Genomic DNA, 18,679 nt, shown 5'->3' with positions numbered 1-18,679 from the left:
CAAAGGCCCTGGGGGCTGGGAGTTGCAAAGGCCCTGGGGGCTGGGAGCTGTACTCTCCTGGCTTCAAACCCAGGCTTTGCTACTTAACCAGGTATAGGACTCAGGCGCAAGACACCGCAGCTCTTCAAGGTTCGGTTCCACGCGTGGTGTGGCCGTGAGCCATCATCCCACCTGGGGTGCCCTGTGGTTTAGGGGAGGCTGAGGAGGTGCTCTGGGTGTGTCCCTGTCCTCATCCCGGTCCTTGCATCATCCATCCGATGTGGTGGCTTTTGCCCCAGAAAGATGGGTGTCCCAGGAAACCCAAGGCCTTGAGATGAGCCTAGGACTTCTTGATGGGCATAGGAAGATTGGTCCCAGGTCTCCTGAACAGTGTGGGTCAGCCGATGACTGCCTGTTGGTCAGAAATATCTGTTCTGGGGCCACCTCCCTCCCGTGTCAGGGACGCACTCATTTGGGAGTTGGAACAATTCAGGCACAGGAAGGAAAGCCTAGGCTGCCTCAGCTGGTTTTAGATAGGTGAGCTATTCATGTGAATGAAGGAATTATTGTTGGTCACATCTTACTTTCAACTTAGAAGAAACCCAAATCATCACTGGAACCTCACTGTTGTCCTACACCCTCAACGTTCCACTGTCTGTGCTTTGTCACTTTGTTTCATCGTCTGCCTGTAATGCTACTCCCATACTGAGCAATGGAGTCTGTTTGCCCAAATCCTCCCCATCTTTTGAAGCTCAAATGAATCCCTCCTTCCCCTCCTCCTCCTCCCCTTCCAGGAAGTCCTCTGGGGTGCCCTTTGCACAGCTACTGTTCACGGCTTCTGTAGCACCCTCTGAGTCCTCCACTCTGGCTGTTGGGCCCTGGTCTTTTATCATATCAATGGTGTATGTCTTATCAGTCCCACTTGGCCATGGGCTCTTGCCCTCCTTACCTCCGGACAGGCCCTAGTCCCATCAAGGTTCGTTTCAGCCCAGCCAAAAGGGAGGTTTAAAACATGTACCTCCTAGGGGCGCCTGGGTGGCGCAGTCGGTTAAGCGTCCGACTTCAGCCAGGTCACGATCTCGCGGTCCGTGAGTTCGAGCCCCGCGTCAGGCTCTGGGCTGACGGCTCAGAGCCTGGAGCCTGTTTCCGGTTCTGTGTCTCCCTCTCTCTCTGCCCCTCCCCCGTTCATGCTCTGTCTCTCTCTGTCCCAAAAATAAATAAACGTTGAAAAAAAAATTAAAAAAAATAAACAACAAAAAAAACCCAAAAAAAAACATGTACCTCCGTCCAAGCTAGAGTCTTCTGGAAACTTCTCTGCTTCCCTTCGGTCTTGGATCCCACTGCCTGGGGTGCGTTAAAGTCTTATAGCCATAATTGTAACACATGCCTCTGTGTGTGTGTGTGTGTGTGTGTGTGTGTGTGTGTGTGTGTATGAGAGAGAGACAGAGAGAGAGAGGGGTGGGGAGAGTTAGAGACAGAGACACAGGAGAGCGTGGAAAGAAGGGGAAAGGGGATTGATGAGGATTCAGGCCAGGCCACACACACAGAAGGTTTCTGTTTCGAGGTGGGAGCGAAACAGCCCTTATTCTCCATCAGCTAACATGCTGGGGCAGACCCTCTGTGGGATACTTAGCCTGTTAGCTGGGGCAGGTCAGCTGTTCAGATCACAGCAGAGTTCAATCTCTGTCACCTTCAAAAAGAGATACTAGTGTCCTTGAAGTTTCGCTGATAATTATCACAACTGCAAGCATTCACCGTGCTAAGCCCTTTACATATGTCATCTTAATTTTCATGAGCACTATTTGAGATAGATGCCACACTAGTCCCGTTTTTCAGATGAGGAAACGGAGGTTCGGAAAGATCCCATGCTATAGCAGGTGTGAGGTACAGACACACGGCCGGTGTGTACCACGCCCAAGATCATCTCCGTCACCCACACGCATCCCCCTGGGCTAGGAACCTGGACTCCGGGGTGTAAGGGCCTGGCTCTGCCGCTGGCTGCCGAGTGTGGGACATTCAGTGCACCAGGCCTCAGTCTCTCCCTCTTTAAAATGGACTCAGCGCTGCTGAAGGGCCCTGCCGGCCGTCTTCTGCTGAGAACCTGTGCTTGAGAGACTCTGAGTTCTCTGAAGCTGAGATGCGGTTGTGTTCATTCCGGAATGCCCAGCTTCTCAGCCGTTCTGCAGCTTGCGTTGGAATGTAGGCTCCATGGCAGTAAACGCTTCTGTCCACGTGTCATATGTCTGCCATATGTCAGGGCCCCAAATAGCCGGTGCTTGGCATGTGGTAGGTACTCAGTTAATATCTGTTGACTGAGTGACACCTGTCTCACCCCAGAGCCCCGCCCCCAGTCAGCAGCCAGCAGCCAGCGCCCACACTCTGGCTGGCCGGTTGCCCACTCAGTGGCGCACGAGCCCTGGACCAACAGGCAGAAAAGTTGGCCTCTCCCCCTGCTTGGCCAGGAACCAACAACACGATTCTGGGCAAGTCACCTAACCTCTCTGAGCCTCTTTGTTCGCCCAGAGCACTGGATGAGGAGTCTGAGAAACACCAAACTCATTCCCGCCTCAGGTCCCTTGCATGTACCATTCCTTCTGCCCGAAATACTCTTCTCCCGAATGCTCTCTCCACTGTTCCTTCACTTTATTCAGGCCTCTGCTGAACTGTCACCTCCTTACAATCTCACCTCCTTAGGGAAGCCTTCCCTGACCACCTTCACTCAAACACCTCCTCTGGTCACTTTCCCTCCCCCAAGTTGTTGATTTCTTTCATAGGACTCATTTGTTGATATTTATCTGTCGAGTGTGGGTGGACTATTTCTCCAGTAGAATTTAAGCTCCAAGAAGGCAGGGGTTTTGTTTGATTCAATGCCTAGAACAGTGCCTGACGCCTAATAGGTGCTCAGTAAATATTTGTTGAAGGAAGAAGAAAGGCAAGGGCCGGCGTCATGGGACTGCCCTGGCTCAGAAACCTCCACCCGGGTTCTGATCCCCCAGAGGCTGAGCCCCTTGTGACTGCTGTCTGCCCACCTGCTCACTCAGCCTGAACTCCATGAGGCCCAGACACCGTCCCAGACACATTCTGGGCACCTCCCTCATGGGAAAGGAAGCCCAGAACTGCATCCTGAGGGGACAGGATGCAAGGCACCTAGCTCTCCTCGCAAGGGGAAGACAGCAAGGCTGAGGCTTGGGGGAAGGCTGGTATCTTCTGCTGGAATAAGAGTAGTTGTTCAGTAAACATACCCACTTTCCATGACGTGCTGCTTGAGGTCTGGTGGCTGTTGCCAGCACTCAGACGACTGGACAAGGAGGCTCCCATGTCTGAGAGGCGGGAAGAGGAGCGAGGCGCCCGATGTCTGGCGCAGCCTGGCTTCCTGAGACTGCTTTGTTCACATCTCCCACCCTTCTGGCCCCTCGTGGCTCCCCACGGGTCTTCCCCGCCCACAGGAGAGGCAGCCCCTCAGCCCAGGATTCGTGGCTCTCCATGACCCAGCCCCGCCCAGATGGCCAACCTGCTTTCTTCCACCGCTCCTCCGGGAGGCCTCAGCCGCAGCAGGGTCTGGGAGCTGTGTCCCCACTGCCCTGTGACCAGTCCCCTCGCCGAGCTTTACTCGTGCTGTGCTGGCTGCCCCCAGTGCCCTCCACTGCTCCTCCTCCAGAAAGCCCTCCCTGACTACACCCACGCGTGAGACCTCTCCCTCACTGGGCCCCCCGCCCCGGGTCCCCTGGACTTGCCCACTTCTTGAGGATGCTTGGGAAATCGATATGGAACAACTCGATCCATGGGCGGAGCCTCCTGCCTGTGGGAGGCCCCGTGAGAATGGGAGAGAGCTGGGGTAGGCAGTGCCTCCTGTACCCTCTGCACCTCCTGGCTCGATCCAGTGAGATAATGAACACGGATGTACCCTGTAACCTATAAAGCCCTGTTCTGCCTCAGCCCGGGGTCCTTTATCTGGTCTGGACTCTTGCACCAGGATCCCCATGGGCCTCCCTGCCTCCAGCTCACTCAGCCCAGCTAACCTCCCCACAGAGGTCTTGCTGAAACACAGATCTGGCCATTTCCCTTCTCCAGCATCCCCTCCTTGTAGGTTCTGGCCCAGTGAGCCTGTGCCCTGCTCTCAAACCCTCCTTGTGCTCTCCTACCTCCTTGCCTTTGCTCAGATCATTCCTACTGCCTGGAATGTCTCTCCCTCCCTTCCTCATTCTATTAGACCTTCTTCTCCCTTTGGAATTCCCTGACCCTTCCAGGAACCACTCTGGGTCCCCAGCTATGTGTCCTGCCTCATTTATTTGCACAGAAATGTCACCCTCTTAGAATGTCACCTCTGTTAGAGAAGCCTTCTCAGACTACCCCCGACTCAAACACCTCCTCTGGTCACATTCCGCTCTCCTCCCCAAGTTCTCCGGGCGCCGCTGTGGCCTTCAGGGTTGGCTTGGCACAGAGAAGTGCTAATATAAAGGTTTCTCCCGGGGGGTGGTGCTATGGAAGATAGTCTGTGTGCCAGGCCTGGCTCTCTCTACATGTCAGTTTATCAAGGCCAAGGCATAGTCCTTTAAAAAAGCCACTGTCTTTTCACCTATGATAGGACCAAGGCCCAGAGATGCTAAGGGCCTTGCTCAAGGTCACACAGCAGTATGCGGCAGAGCTGGCCTGGGATCCCTGGTTGGGCTGATCTCACAGCTTTCCGCCATATCGCCTGACTGTGACAAAGGTAAGGATAACAAATCTCCTTCCGAAACACGACTGTTGATAAACTGCCCTGGGGAGGCTGTTTGTCTGCTTTTGCTGTCCGGTTCTGCATCTCCCGCGAGCGTTTCCATCTGAGCCCCGGCAAGCAGCTGGCTGCAGCACCAGGGGCCGTGTCCCCAGCCGCCTCCCCGTCCCTCATCGGGTCTGCTGTTGTTCCCTTCCAGGCCACTGGGACCCCGGCTCCAGATCGAGGTTAGACCCAGTGCTTCTCTCTAAGACTCCTCAGAGCGCCAGGGCCCGCCCTGGGCCCATGTCTGCCCCAAGCCGCCTCTCAGCCCTGACATCCAGGCTGCAGATCAATAAATCTGTCTCCTGCTCTTCTCTCCCAACCATCTGTGTTCCCGGGTGGTCCCCGGGGAGTCTGCCAGGCTGGCTGCAAGCTCCCAGGTCGGGGAGAAGAAGTTATTTTGGGGCCATCTGTTTGAGAGGTGCCTCTGGCTGGGGTTCCACAGCTGAAGGAAGTTACCCAGGCAGTGGGGGGCTGCCTGGAGGGGACAGCAGTCAGGGAAAGAGAGCCACCTTTATCTTTAGGCTCGGGGCCAGGACACGCGAGCCCTCCCTCGAATCACGCAGACCCGTGAGATCCCAGGCGTAGCCACATCTTGGACATTTCCCTGGGGCAGATGGTGCCAGAGGGAGACGGGAAGACAGTCTGAACCACACCCCCCCAACTTCTTTTAAAACACATACACACACCCTTAAAATTGGGTTGCCAGTGACAACCTGGCATATCATCTTTTTATATTATTCTTAGCCCCTCTGTTGCCTTAGCAACGGAACAATGCTTTTAAATATAGCAGTTAATTTTTTCAGCTCCAGCAACAAAGTTCTGGTGCTGTCCAGAAGGCCAATGGCTGTTTTCTCTCCCAGGGGCAAAGCCCTTCAAACTCATCTGGCCACATGTCAGCCCCAGGGCGCGAGCTGAGCTGGGTGTCCTGACACTGGTAGGGACCCTCTGGGTTCCCTGACCCGGCCGCGCTCCAGAGTCAAGGTGTTGAAGAAAGAATCTGGGTTCTGGAATCAGCGGACCTGGGTGTCTGTTCCTCCCTGACCCTGAAAGCCTAGCTGTTTCTCTCTGACACTCAGTTTCTTCTCCGGTTAATGGGGTGGCAGTTAATGGGGGTGGTGCTTCACAGATTGCTTCGAGCTGTGGGGCTCGAAGTCGCTGAAGGAGGCGAAAGTGGCACATGGGGAACACTCCAGAAATGCATCTGTGCTTCCTCCTTCCCTGTCTTCCTCCCCTCCCCCATCCTTCCCGACCTCTGTCCCCTTCTTCCTTGCCTCCCTCTCTCTTTTGCTCAACCTCTCTTTTTTTCTCAACCTCTCCTCCCCACTGCCTTGAATTATTGATGTGAAATTCCCAGCCAGTAACATCAGAGGGTTAAAATCCATAACCAGCCTTCCTCTGGCCTCCCCTCGGATCACCCTCCCTCCATGGGCTGGTGAGCTCATCAGAGTCATTAATCATACATCAGGGCTTGAGAACCCAGGCCCCTGTGGTCCCTCTGCTGAGCAGCCCCGGGCAGGAGGCAGCCCAAACAGGATGTCTTTTCGAAGGGCTGGACTGGAGCAGAGCAGGCACCTCGAGTGGGAGCTTATCTGGGAAGGGGGTGGTGCTGACAGCCTGTGAGGGGCTCCATCGGGAGCACTCCCTGGTGCTCCTCAACTCCTGCACGCTCCCTCCGCCCTCCTGCACCTCTCTCCAGACCCTCCTCCCCTGGCTGGCTCACCACCCACTCTGTGCATTCCAGAGCTCAGCATGGCAGGTCTTCAAGCAATAGACAGAAAGTTTCTAACTGCTCAGAAACAGCCAAAACATGGCACGGCTGCTCAGCAGGTAGTGAGCTCCCTGTCACCGGAGAGTTCAGTGAGAGGAGAACACAGTGGGGCAGGACGTCGTGGAAAGGACTGTAGAGCCAGGTTACAAATGGGGTACTCTGGCTTCAACCTATGATTCTGGAATGGAAACAATGATATTAAAATCACCATATAATTTTGCGGAACCTTAGACACTGATTTGTATCCTCATTTACCAAAAAAAAAAAAAAAAAAAAAAAAAGCGAATTTGCCCAGAGTCATTAGTCTGTTAAAGAAGCTGACCCCGAATCCACAGTTCTGCCTTCCCTCCTTGATCTTCAGGTTTAGCTTTCCTGGCCGGTAGCAGTCAGGGGGATGGTTGTGGACCTGTGGAGTGGCAGCTGGGTGGGACCCCCTGAGTCCAGGCTGGCTGCTGGGGGCCCTTCAGGAGCCCAGGCCGCTCCCTGGGAGCAGGCCGTCTCATTCAGGGCAGATACCACAAAAGGACCCAAGTGCCCTCAGAGCCGTGGGAGCCCTGAGGAGGGAGTGATGCCCACGACGGGCCACAGACTCTTGCGGGCAGTTCACACCTTCCTCTGCTTCACCCTCTCCCGGCTCTGTGAACGCGGCACAACATCCAGTCTTGACAGGTGCTCCGCTGAACTTGTCAAGGTCACACGGCTCAGAAGTGGAGGGACCACGTGCGTCTGACAGGAGGGCACCACTGACATCCGTGGGAGGCGGCAGAGGGGAGGGACAGCCTGCTGTGCCAGCACAGCCACAGCCCTGTCTTGTCAATCTCCATCGCCTGAGGCCAGTTGGACACTGGTGAGCCAGGAGGTGGTGGCCACGGGACCCCCGCCTAGCAGAGCTGCTTGGTGCTTTCTGCCCCCGGAGAAGATGAGGGAAGGGTGCTGGCGAGGGGGGCAGAGAGACTGTCATGGTGAGCAGGGGATCAGCTCTAGCCTGTAAGATAGGAGACCTGGAGCAGCTCCGGACTCTGTTGCTGGTGCTCTGTGACCCCTGAGGCAGACCATCTTGGGGCCATGGTTCCCCGCGTTACTCAAGGATGGAACACTCATTGCCCTGCCTGCTTCGTGTGCTAATGTCACCTTGCCATCATTAGCATCAACCCGACCATCTACCTAAAACGTCAATCGGTGGCAGGTGCCCACCGTCCCCTTACCCTGCTGGATTTTTCTTTATAACATTACCTGCCCTGACATTCTATCATTCTCCTCTTCGCTTATCTGTGACCGCCTTTCTCTGCCATGAGACTGTAAACCCCATGACGGTGGGAACTGGAGTTCACTGAGGGCCGTGTCTTCAGCCCCTGAACAGCGCCCGGCCCATACGAGCACAGAGCACGTCGGTGAATAAATGAATGAAAAAACGAATGAATGAAGGAATTCACCCACATGACTAGTGTGGCGTGTCCTCGTGCTCCTGCAGCCCCGTCCCTGCCTCCTTCTGGCGGTTGTCACAAGGCACTGGGATTGCTTGTGTGCCATCTGTCTCCCCACACACTGTGAGATCCCTGAGGCTGAGCACGGAGCCTAGCCTGGAGAAGGTGCTCGATAAACATTTGTCAAAGCCACGAGTCAAAGCACTTGGCCACCCTGAGCCGCAGTTTCCCCACTTGTGTACCAGGAGTGTGGTCACCCCAGAAGCTTTGTGAGCACCCTCCCGCTGTGACACTCTGGTATTTGTAACCTGTTGGCCGGCTTTTCTGCACCTGCTCCTTGATGTGTTTGCTGCCCGGTGCTTGTCCTGACCGTCCGGGGCTGCTCACTGGCCAGAGCCTGCCTTCCCCTTGAGCAATTAGAACCTCAGAATAGCCCCATTGTTTAGAATCAGGTGCCTGGACCCTGTATTTATCTCCAGCGTGCTGAGTGTGCCCGAGTCCCTGCCAGCCACATGCTGGGCATCATTGGGACCGCTTGGGCTTCTCAGCCCCGAGAGGCCATGTCTCTGGCTGCGGTGCAGAAGGCAGCCAGCGCCAGGGGGAACAGGAACCAGTGAGGAAAGGCATGGAAGGGAGCCAGTCTCCACTGAGGCCTGGGCACTTGACATGGATGCTTCATGTGTGTCCTCTTGAAGGCCACACAAGATTGGTGTCATTAGTCCCATTTCACAGCCCAGGGGTTGGGGGCCGAAGGAGAGGCTACCCTTCACCCGGAATTGTCTCCAGTTCGTAGAATTTAGAAGGGACAGACCTGGAATCTGAACACAGGACTGTCAAACTTTGTCAGCTTCCCCTGGACGGCGGGTATGATGGTCAGCTGCCTTCAGCCCTTGAAGCTGTCGCCTGTGACTCCCAGTGAGCAAGTGAAGGACGGAACTAGCCTTGTGGACGCTGTCATGGGGTCTATGTTTGCAAATAACCAGGCCTGATTTCTGGCTTCTTGTCCCCTCCTCCCCACCCCCTGCCCGTTCTTCCAGAGCCATTAAATCTCACGTCCTCCCTGAGGGACCCGGCATAAGCCTGGAGAGCTACAGAGTAAGAGAGGCCAGGGAGTTGAACCAACCACGCCCTCAGAGCAGAGTGGGTCCCCAAGGCCAGCCCGGACAGTGGCGGTGGGAGGAATCGAGCCCAGGCCTGCAGCAAAGTCTGGAGGAACAGAGTCCAGACAAGTAGCTGACATAGGACTATCAGGGGGGCATCCCGGCACTGCCACTGATCAGACAAGTGACCTTTGGCAAGCTGGCCTTCGGCTCCCTTATCTGTAAAATGCGAGTAGTGATCGTCACTGCCTGACATAGTTCTCTTTGGGGATTTGCTCAAGGGGAGTTCATGTACAATCCTCACCCAGCAAGAAGCACCTGCTTCGTAAGCCACCATTGGCCACCATCATATCACGACCGTGCTGCACAGTCCCAGCACTGGGGACTTGGGAGCGGGGTGCGGGGCTACAGCTGGGCATTGGACCAGGACTGAGGAATAAGGCAGGTGCTGGGCCTTGGGGACAGAGCAGTGACACAGCTTCCAGAAACAGGCACAGTATTAGAGCAGGCGAGTCTGAGCCATCAGGTGACGCTGATGATTATAAGATGGAGGGTTGGTCCGGGAACAAGTGGTAGGACTGAGCCTGCAAGGGGACCCAGCTGTTGGAAGAGGAGAGATGAAGGAGGAGAGTCAGGCCCTCCCTGGGGGCTTAAGGTTGGCATCATTCTGAGTGATTAGGAACCATGAATTTACAATTTCACACGTTCAGCCTATTGAAGCAGAACCATGGAATGTCAGAGCTGTGTGACCTTGGAGATGATGTGGACTTCCCAGGGTCATCGCAGGGTAAGAACACGTCCCTGCTCATCACCGCGCCTCTCTTTCCCTTTTGGTCACATGAGAGCGGTCCCTTAGATGGCTTTTAGGATCTTTCCAGCCCCTAACGTGACCCATAGGGGGTCTTCCTGGGGCTTGTTCAGCATCAGGAAAGGGGTAATGGACACTCTGAAGAGGCAGTGTGCAGGCGTGGATGCAACAGGAAGAGCCTGACCCCCCCCCGTCTAATGCACGAAGAATGAGATGGAGGGAGGAGTGTTGGTCCAGCTGCTGTCCCTTTGGTCTCAAGCAAGGCTGTCTGTCTGAGGCACTAGAGCCACTTGCATACCTTGGGACTCAAATTGCCATAAGCTGGAAATCTTGCCGGGGCTCTTCCAGCTTCTGATGGAGATTGCTTCCTGACCTAGGCCTGCTAGCCCCTGACTGCCCCACTCCGCTCCAGGCACTGTCCCTCCGATGCACCTGTCCAACATCTGAGCCACAGAGGCCAGAAGCTCATCCATGCCCAGGGCTGGCAGGGGCTGGAATTGGCCTGGTTGCCTTGAACTGTGCATCTGGCGTTCCCACGGGTGGTGGCAGTTGAGGGGGCGGGGCCATGTGTCTGCTGAGCTATAGCCTCCCGCAAACCCTGCTGTGTCAGTGACTGCATCCCTGGGTTTACTTCTGGGTTCTGCCTCTGTTTCCCTGCCGTAGACTCTAATTCTCTACGAGGGTCAGAGCTGCACATGAACTGCAGACCCCGAGACCCTGACTGGCTATTACAATTCCACCCAGACCCCACTTTGGGCTAGACTCTGCTTCCCATGACCGTCAGGCTGCTGGCCGGGTTCTTGTCCTAAACAAGGCAGACATCCAGGAAATGGCCCTGCCCTTCTCTTCGCTTTAGAGATTACCACCGCCAGCTGGGACACGGAAGCTGCCTGTGTCCCACCTGTGAATGGCCTGCTTGCCTCCATCACAAACTTCCTCCGCCTTCTGGATGCTCCCTTCTCCAGGCTTATTCCTGCCATTGGCCCTTGGGGCTGCAGCCCCAGCCTGCTGCTGGGGCACACATTCCCCTGTGTGGGAATTCCCAGCACTGGCTGGGTAGTAGGATGCTTTGGGCAGCAAATAACAGAAACGTAACAAGTGGCCTAAGCAATGAGGATTTATTAGCTCCAGAAGCTTGGAGATAGAGGCAGTTCCAAACTGAGTAACCCAGCAGCCCAATAATGTCAAGGGTACAAGTCCTTTCCAACTTTCCCATGCTCTGCCAACCTCACCACCAAGCTGCATCATCTCATCCAAGGTCATAGGACGGTTTCAGGGGCCATTTGCACACATGGTGGTAGATGGTGCAGAAGAGGAACATCTTCCCCAAAATCTCTCTCTCTCTCTCTCTCTCTCTCTCAGTCTCTCTCTCTCTTTTTTTTTCTTTAGCAAGGAACCCCTTTCCTAGAAATGCTGAGAAGGATTCCCTTAGCTGTAAAATGGGAGTAATAGGTCCCGTTAGCAAGAACTGAATCACATGCCCATGTCTGACCAGTCACTTGCAAATGGAATCAAACTACCTTTACGGCCTTGGATTAATCATGGTTTACCCCCTGGGGCTGGGGAAGGTGGGACCCAATAAAAGCAGGTCTCCACCAACAGAGAAGAAACAAGAGAAGCTCCTGGGTAGCTCCCAGTATTTAACTTGAACTTTTCCTGTTTGGGTTTGGTGCCATTTTGACTTCTTCCTCTTTGTACCCATTAGGGCTCTTTGGTGTAAGCAACAGAAGCTGACTTTAGACAACATAAGCAAAAGGGATTAAGTTGGAAGGATAATGAGAAACTCCAAGAATTAATGGGAAAGCTGGATAACAAGACTCAGAAAGGACTCAGGGCTCCTCAGGGGAGCAAAAAAACAAATTGGTGGCTGTCTTGCCAAGGCCACAGAGATGGAAGTTTCCAGGACCTAAAAGCGAGCATCCAAGTATCTAGCTCCGCTTCATGCCCTCCCCTGGGCTGCAAGGGAGCCTTGGTTTACTGTCCCTCAAGACCAGGACCCCCAAATGAAATCAGGGTGCTATTACAGAAGCGGGGAGAAGGGATGCCACAGCAAATGCCCACCACAGGAGCTCATGACGCCTGGCATGACAGTGTGGTACATGTCCCTCACATCAGGGCAAAAGATGCACATTCACAACTGCATGGGGACAGCTGCTCAGAGGAGGAGACACATGAGCCCTCTGTCAGGTCCCCACAAAGGTGGTCCCCCTCTGATATCACCCTGACAGGTAGATGATTCTGTCAAATCCTCCTAGAGGCTTCCTGAGCCACTTACCTGGGCAATGGCCCCACCTGGCTTTTCCCAGCTGCTCTAGAAATTCTATCCGTGTGTCTTCAATTCACCAATTACAGGAAACCGGTGATAGCCCCAGAACATTCCTGAGCCTTTCTTTAAGAGTGTGTGAATCAAGGGGCACCTGAGTGGCTCAGTTGGTTGAGGGTCTTACTCTTGATTTTGACTCAGATCATGATCTCAGGGTTGTGGGATTGAACCTCTGCACTGGGCATGGAGCTTGCTTAAGATTGTCTCTCCATCTGCCCCTCTCCCCTGATCACATGCTCGCTCGCTCTCTTCTCTCCCTCTCTCTCTCTTCTCTCTCTCCGAGAAGACTGCATGAATTCAAAGGTCAATTCCCAGTCTTACCATCCCCTTGCCATGGCAGGTTTTGGAGTTGGCCAAGTGTATTGCTGCAAAGAGCACGCCATTATTGAGCACCTACTGTGGGACAGGTCAGGCACTAAGCACTTAGCATGCACTATCTCATTTAACCCTTATATGGCTGCCATTTTCCTTTTCTTACACAGGAGGAAACTGAGGTTTGGAAAGAAGCAATGACTTTGCCATGGGCATAGCCAATAAGTGACACAGTGGAATTCAAATAGGATCCAGAGCTCCTGTCTCAGTCACTTCACGACAGTGTTCCACACCCCACTGCCAACAGGCTTCTTTTCTTCCTTCTTGGAATAGGAATGGGATGTGACCTTGGTTCACATGTGTGTCCTCTAGGCTTATTTACCCACCAGAGAGCCTCTTCACCTTAGGCTTCAGCCTACCTGTCAGAGCCTTTGAATTGAGCCAGAACTGCCATCCTGGAGAGGTCAAGTCCTTCCTTACCTCACCCAGGGCCCTCCATGGAAGCACAATCATGAGTCCCACTTTCTTATCTTCACAATGAAGCCTTGTCTTTTCCCTCATAGTTGTGTCTCTAGAGGACATGGCTCTACCTTCTGTGGGTGCAGAGCATCCTTTAGGCTGCTCTTGCCCGTGCCTTCGACCTGGAAGAAGACCAGGGACTCTCCAGGTCCCCAGAGGGATGGGCCAATGGAGCAGTTTGCCAGCTGGGCTCCGAAAAGTCCCAGAGGCTCTGCCTCTTCAGGGGTGGTACCGCTCAGCTTCTACCAGAACACCCCATCTTTTTCTGTTTCTTGTCCTGGCCTTCAACGTAAGTTGAAAATTCATGGGTCCATTGGAGACACTGATACTTTTTCCGCCAAGATTCCATGTGATTTTCCACGAATAAAAAACTCCTAAATCACCGTGGCCACCAGGAGAATTGCCCCTACAGAACCATAGCTTAATGTTCTCTCTTGGGCATCATTGGAGGGCCGATAACCAGGAATAGCCATATATGCAGGAAACAGTTAAGCATATCGGTAAAAAATAGAGAAAGTTGTCCATTGTTTTGCTCGACTCTCTTGAAACAAAGACCCTGGTGACCAAGCCCTCTCAGAAAGAGGAGAGTTTGACCTTCCTTGTTCCCTGGCATCTTCCTACTATTGACAATAGAACCCCTTTGATTTTACTCTTTGCCTTGGTTGCTAGGATGTCCAGAGCTAAGCTATTCAACTAGGCATCTCTCTTTATTTATTTGTTTGTTTTTTAAATTTATTTTTGAGAGAGAGACAGAGCACGAGCAGGGGAGGGGCAGAGAGAGAGGGAGACACGGAATCCAAAGCAGGCTCCAGGCTCGGAGCTGTCAGCCCAGAGCCCGACACGGGGCTCGAACCCATGAGCCATGAGATCATGCATAACCTGAGCCAAAGTCGGACGCTTAATTGACTGAGCCACCCAGGTGCCCCTAGGCATCTCTCTTTTTAAAACATGTGTATTTCACCTTTATATAATACCTGTGCATTTCTTAAGAATTAGAAAGTAAAAACTAGTACAAGCAAGCAAAAAAAAAAAAATCTTACTCATCGTGTTAATATTTTCATCTCTTTCTATTTTTCATGTTTTATGTTCTGTCTAGGTACAGTTTCATGCAATTTCATTTGCGTGGGTTTTTTTTTTTTCTATTTACATAGATGAAGTCATCCAATCTATAAAACTTTGTAGCTTGCTTTTCTAAACTTCATATCACATTCTTAAAGGATGCATCATATTCCACCAAGTAGGTCAGAGGTCAGCAAACTTGCTCTGTAAAGGACCAGAGAGTAAATATTTTAGGGTTTTGAGCCACCCTGTTTTTGTCCCCACTGTTCATTCTGCAGCTGTTGCACAAAGGCAGCCAGAGACATTGTGTATGTGAGTGGGTGTGGTTGTGTTCCAATAAAACTTTATTTACAAAAACAGGCTGCTGGTGGGATTTGGCCTGCAGGCTGTAGTTTGCAAGCTCCTAATATTGATGTGCTCTCATTTTCACAGACCTGTTAGCCATTTTCACGTGTTGGCACTTAGATTTGCTTCCAGTATTCAGCACTTCGGTATTATAAATGAGGCTGCATGGGATTTGCATAGAATTTTTTCCCTTAGACTACATTCCTGAAAACTGGGATGACTCTGCCCCGAAGTATGGATATTTGTGAGGCAGAGCTCTTGGTGAAAGCTGTGAAATTGCTTCCCAAAACACTCTGACGACTTCCACTACCCGCAGCGATGTGAAAGCACCATTTCCCCAAACCCTGTGCGCATCGGGCATTGTCCTTGAAGACACTTACATCCAGTCCACCCTGCCCCTTTACATCCAGACTCTGCTTTAATCTGATGTTTGAGCCTTATGCTACACTTTTATTCTTTAATCTTCCTCGTGTCCTTTTTTTTTTTTTTTTTTTTTTTGAAGTGGGCAAGATGTAAGCAACCAGGGGTCAAGTCCAGGGGTGGGGGCACCAGGGAGGCACAAAGTCCCGAAGGTTCAGGGCGGGTGGCACTGACCAGTAGGGCTGACGGCCGTCCTTCTCTGCCGGATGAGGGACTTTGAGGAGCGGAACTTCCAGAGTCTGTGGGCCAGGTGGGAGTTGGATAAAGGAAACGTGGCGGGAAGAGAAAAGCCTGGATTTGCGGGTCAGATGATTCAGGCTTCCATCAGGCTCCATGTTTGTGAGTGGGGGCAGGTTCATTGCCTCTCTGAATTGCTCATCTGTAAGGGGGACAAGGCAGTCAACTGCACAGGATTGTCATGAGGATCCCACGTGAGCTTTAATAACGAAACTTCACATAGTGCCTGGCATGTAGGAAGGACTTCATGTGCCTTTGTTAAGTGGAATTGACTTGAATGTTAGGGTCCTAGGAGTGATGGGAAATAGATCATATGGATATCTTTTAAAATCAGAGAAAGAGTATGGCTGAAGTGCATACTGCATGGTGGGCCTTCACAATGTAATGGATGGATGGAGGGATGGAACTTTGAAGCCGAACAGCTTCAGCTTTGTCACTTGTTAGTTACATGATCCTGGACAAAGTACCTCCCTTTCTAGGCCTCTGCTTCCTTCTCTGGAGGATGGGTTTAATAAATAAGGATATTTATGTAGTGCTCACAGATGAGGAGGCTGAGCTATGGGGTGGCTCATTGCTTCAGGGTCTCACAACGGCTACCTGGCGAGACCAAGATGCCCGCCCACAGGCTATTGTGAAGGTGAAAGAGACAAGGAATGGGAAGTCTCTGACTCGGTAAATGTTTGTTCCTCTCCCTAAGCAGGTTGGGCTGCCAGCCTCAGGGTCTTGGCTGAGGAAACGGAGCACAGGGGTTTGCAGCCCCCGCAGGGACAGGGACTGCCTCAGAGGCAGCTGCACGCCGGCTGCGAGTTGCTTGCACTGGCACTTAGGAGGAACTCTCCAAAGGGGTTCTCTAGAGACCACCCTTCCCAGGGGGCTGCTTCCCAAGCAGCTGTCTCGCCTCCACAGGGCCCAGTCTGCGCTGGGGCCAAATGGAGAATATGCCTTTTCGCAGCAACATTTTGGCCTTGAGAGGGGCGCCCAAGCTGCTGTCACAAGGCGTGTCCCTAGCAGAGGCATCCAGAACCCACATGAGGGAGAGTGTGGTGGAAGGAACACCTGGCACAGGACAGTCCATAGGACGGGCTCCATCACACTGAGGGCTGCTGACCACGCCGGGCTCATTATCACTGTCACTATGGACTGGGGCCGGGGACAGGAGGCTTTACCTCCTTCATATGACATTTAATCCTTTCAGGGGGGTGGGGTGTGAGTATCTCCATTTTATGGATAAGGAAACTGAAGCAGGTACGTGGAGGTAAGCACACAACTGGTGAGTGAGTGACAGAATGACAGAGTGACAAATGAGGACTTGAATTTAATTATCTGACTCAAGAGCCCATGTTCTTAATCACCAGTCATATTTACCATCCTTCATTGGACATGAAACCTCTTGGTTTAAAATTTTTTTTTTAACGTTTGTTTATTTTTGAGACAGAGAGAGAGCATGAACAGGGGAGGGGCAGAGAGAGAGGGAGACACAGAATCTGAAACAGGCTTCAGGCTCTGAGCTGTCAGCACAGAGCCCGACGCGGGGCTCGAACTCACAGACCGTGAGATCATGACCTGAGCTGAAGTCGGACGCTTAACCGACCGAGCCACCCAGGCGCCCCAAAACCTCTTGGTTTTAGAAGAGCCTTCAAGTCCTAGAATAACCGATCTCCTTCCTGCTGGATTTGGCTATGACCCAGGAACTGGGGGACTCTAGATTCCTTGAGGCCAGAGCTCCAGCTACTCTTTGGACTTGCTCAGTCCATACTTGAATTGACTTCTTTCCGGGGAGTATGTCATCCATTCAATGATCCCACAGATGGTTATTGGGGATCTTGTGCATGCTAGGCCTTGTTCTAGGTACAGGGATGCATCGTGAATAAGAATTATAATTAACCCTTACTATGTAGCAGGTACTATTCTAGACGCTGCACATAGATTAGCCCATTTATTACCCACAACACCCCCATAGATAGCTATTATCCTTTCTTTATAGATGATGAAATTGAAGCACAGAGAGATTAAGTAATTTGTCCAAGATTCCACAGCCAATAAGTGTCAGAGCCAAGATTTGAGCCCCGGCAGTCTGGGGTCAGCCTCAATATGTTTAACTGCCCCACACTGTTGTGGCTCTCAGAGTTCCTGCCTTCGTAGAACTTACAGTCTTTCTTTTCTAATAGGCATGTTGAAATAGCACCAAAACAATTTAATTCCAGTTTGTTTGTTGAGAAGTGAACTGGGCAGTGAGAATAATGATTGTGGATTTATAAAGTACTTGACATCACAGGGCCATTGGGAAGGAGTCATGGTCACAAACGGGTCCTTCTCCCACTTCCCACCATGGCCTTGACTGCTGTGTGCCCTTTGGCAAGTCTTGTCACCCCTCTGAGCCTCCATTTCCTTATTTACAAAATGTGTTGTCGATACCTAGTCTAGCTGCCTCTAAGCTCTTTTGTGGAGACTGAATGACATGGCAGGTGTAAACAAAATTTCACAATAGAAAAAAAGAAAAGCACTGGGCAGGGATTTGTTATTGATCAAAGTGAAAATTTGGTGAGTTTGATGAATGAATGAATGAATGAATGAATGTTCCTAGCAGGCCTACAGCTTGGCTTGGGTAACAAATGGCTCTCTTGAGGAGATCTGTTGAAGTTCTTCAGGATCCCATCAGGGCTCTGTCCTTGGCCATGTTCCATGCTCCTGTCCCTTGAGTTATTTTGCATCTGATTTTGTGAGCTTCCAAGACTGTTTTAGCAAACACTTATTAACGTCTGTTGGGAGACAGGCCTTGTGCTAGACTCTGTGGGGAGACTGAGATGGATTTGGAATGGTCGCTGCCCTCAGGCACTCACAAGCTAGGAAGAGAAATGAAGATCCTGTTTACTACTACTAATACCATAAGCACCACAAACAACACTGACCAGCATTTATCAAGCATTTAGCTGATGCCAGATATTGTGTTGAGCTTTTATATACATTATTTCCTTTAATCATTACAACAGTTCCACGGATTACTAAAACTCCTGTCCCATTTTACATACAAGGAAACAGAGAGTCAGATAGTGACTTACCCAAGTTCACACAACTCTGAAGTTACAGAGCTGGACATGAACCTGAGAAGGAAGATGTGGATAAAAGTAATTCTATTATAAGGTAGAAACTACTGTGTATCCTACTAGAGGGGGTAAGGAGAAGCCTTTTAGCACTCGGAAAGAGACAGGAAGCAGGATGATGGTGGTGGTGATGATGGTGTTGATGGTCCTCCTGCTGTTGAGGGTAGTGATGATGATATTTATGAGGATGATGGTGATGGTGTTGCTGCTGCTGTTGACAGTAACGATGACGATATTTATGATGATGATGATGGTGATGATGGTGATGATGGTGATGGTCCTGCTGTTGATGGTAATGATGACAAATATTTATGAGGATGATGGTAATAATGGCGATGGTCCTGCTGTTGATGTGTTGACGATAATGATGATGATATTTATGATGATGATGGTGATGGTGATGGTGATGGTGATGGTGCTGCTATTGACAGTAACGATGACAATATTTATGATGATGATGGTGATAACGGCGATGGTCCTGCTGTTGACGGTAATGATGATGATATTTATGATGATGATGGTGAT

The 18,679-nt window shown here is 51.8% G+C and overlaps 1 protein-coding gene across 5 annotated transcripts in view; it reads left to right on the top strand.

Annotated features, from left to right (window-relative positions):
• Positions 1 to 18,679, top strand: part of HIVEP3 (HIVEP zinc finger 3) — a 469,700-nt gene that overhangs the window by 284,366 nt on the left and 166,655 nt on the right. The gene's annotated exons all lie outside the window — the stretch shown is intronic.

Source organism: Herpailurus yagouaroundi, unplaced genomic scaffold (assembly GCF_014898765.1).
Source record: "Herpailurus yagouaroundi ecotype Mexico unplaced genomic scaffold, PumYag 77, whole genome shotgun sequence".
Taxonomy (NCBI): domain Eukaryota; kingdom Metazoa; phylum Chordata; class Mammalia; order Carnivora; family Felidae; genus Herpailurus; species Herpailurus yagouaroundi.
This window is presented reverse-complemented; position numbering and strand designations above follow the sequence as displayed.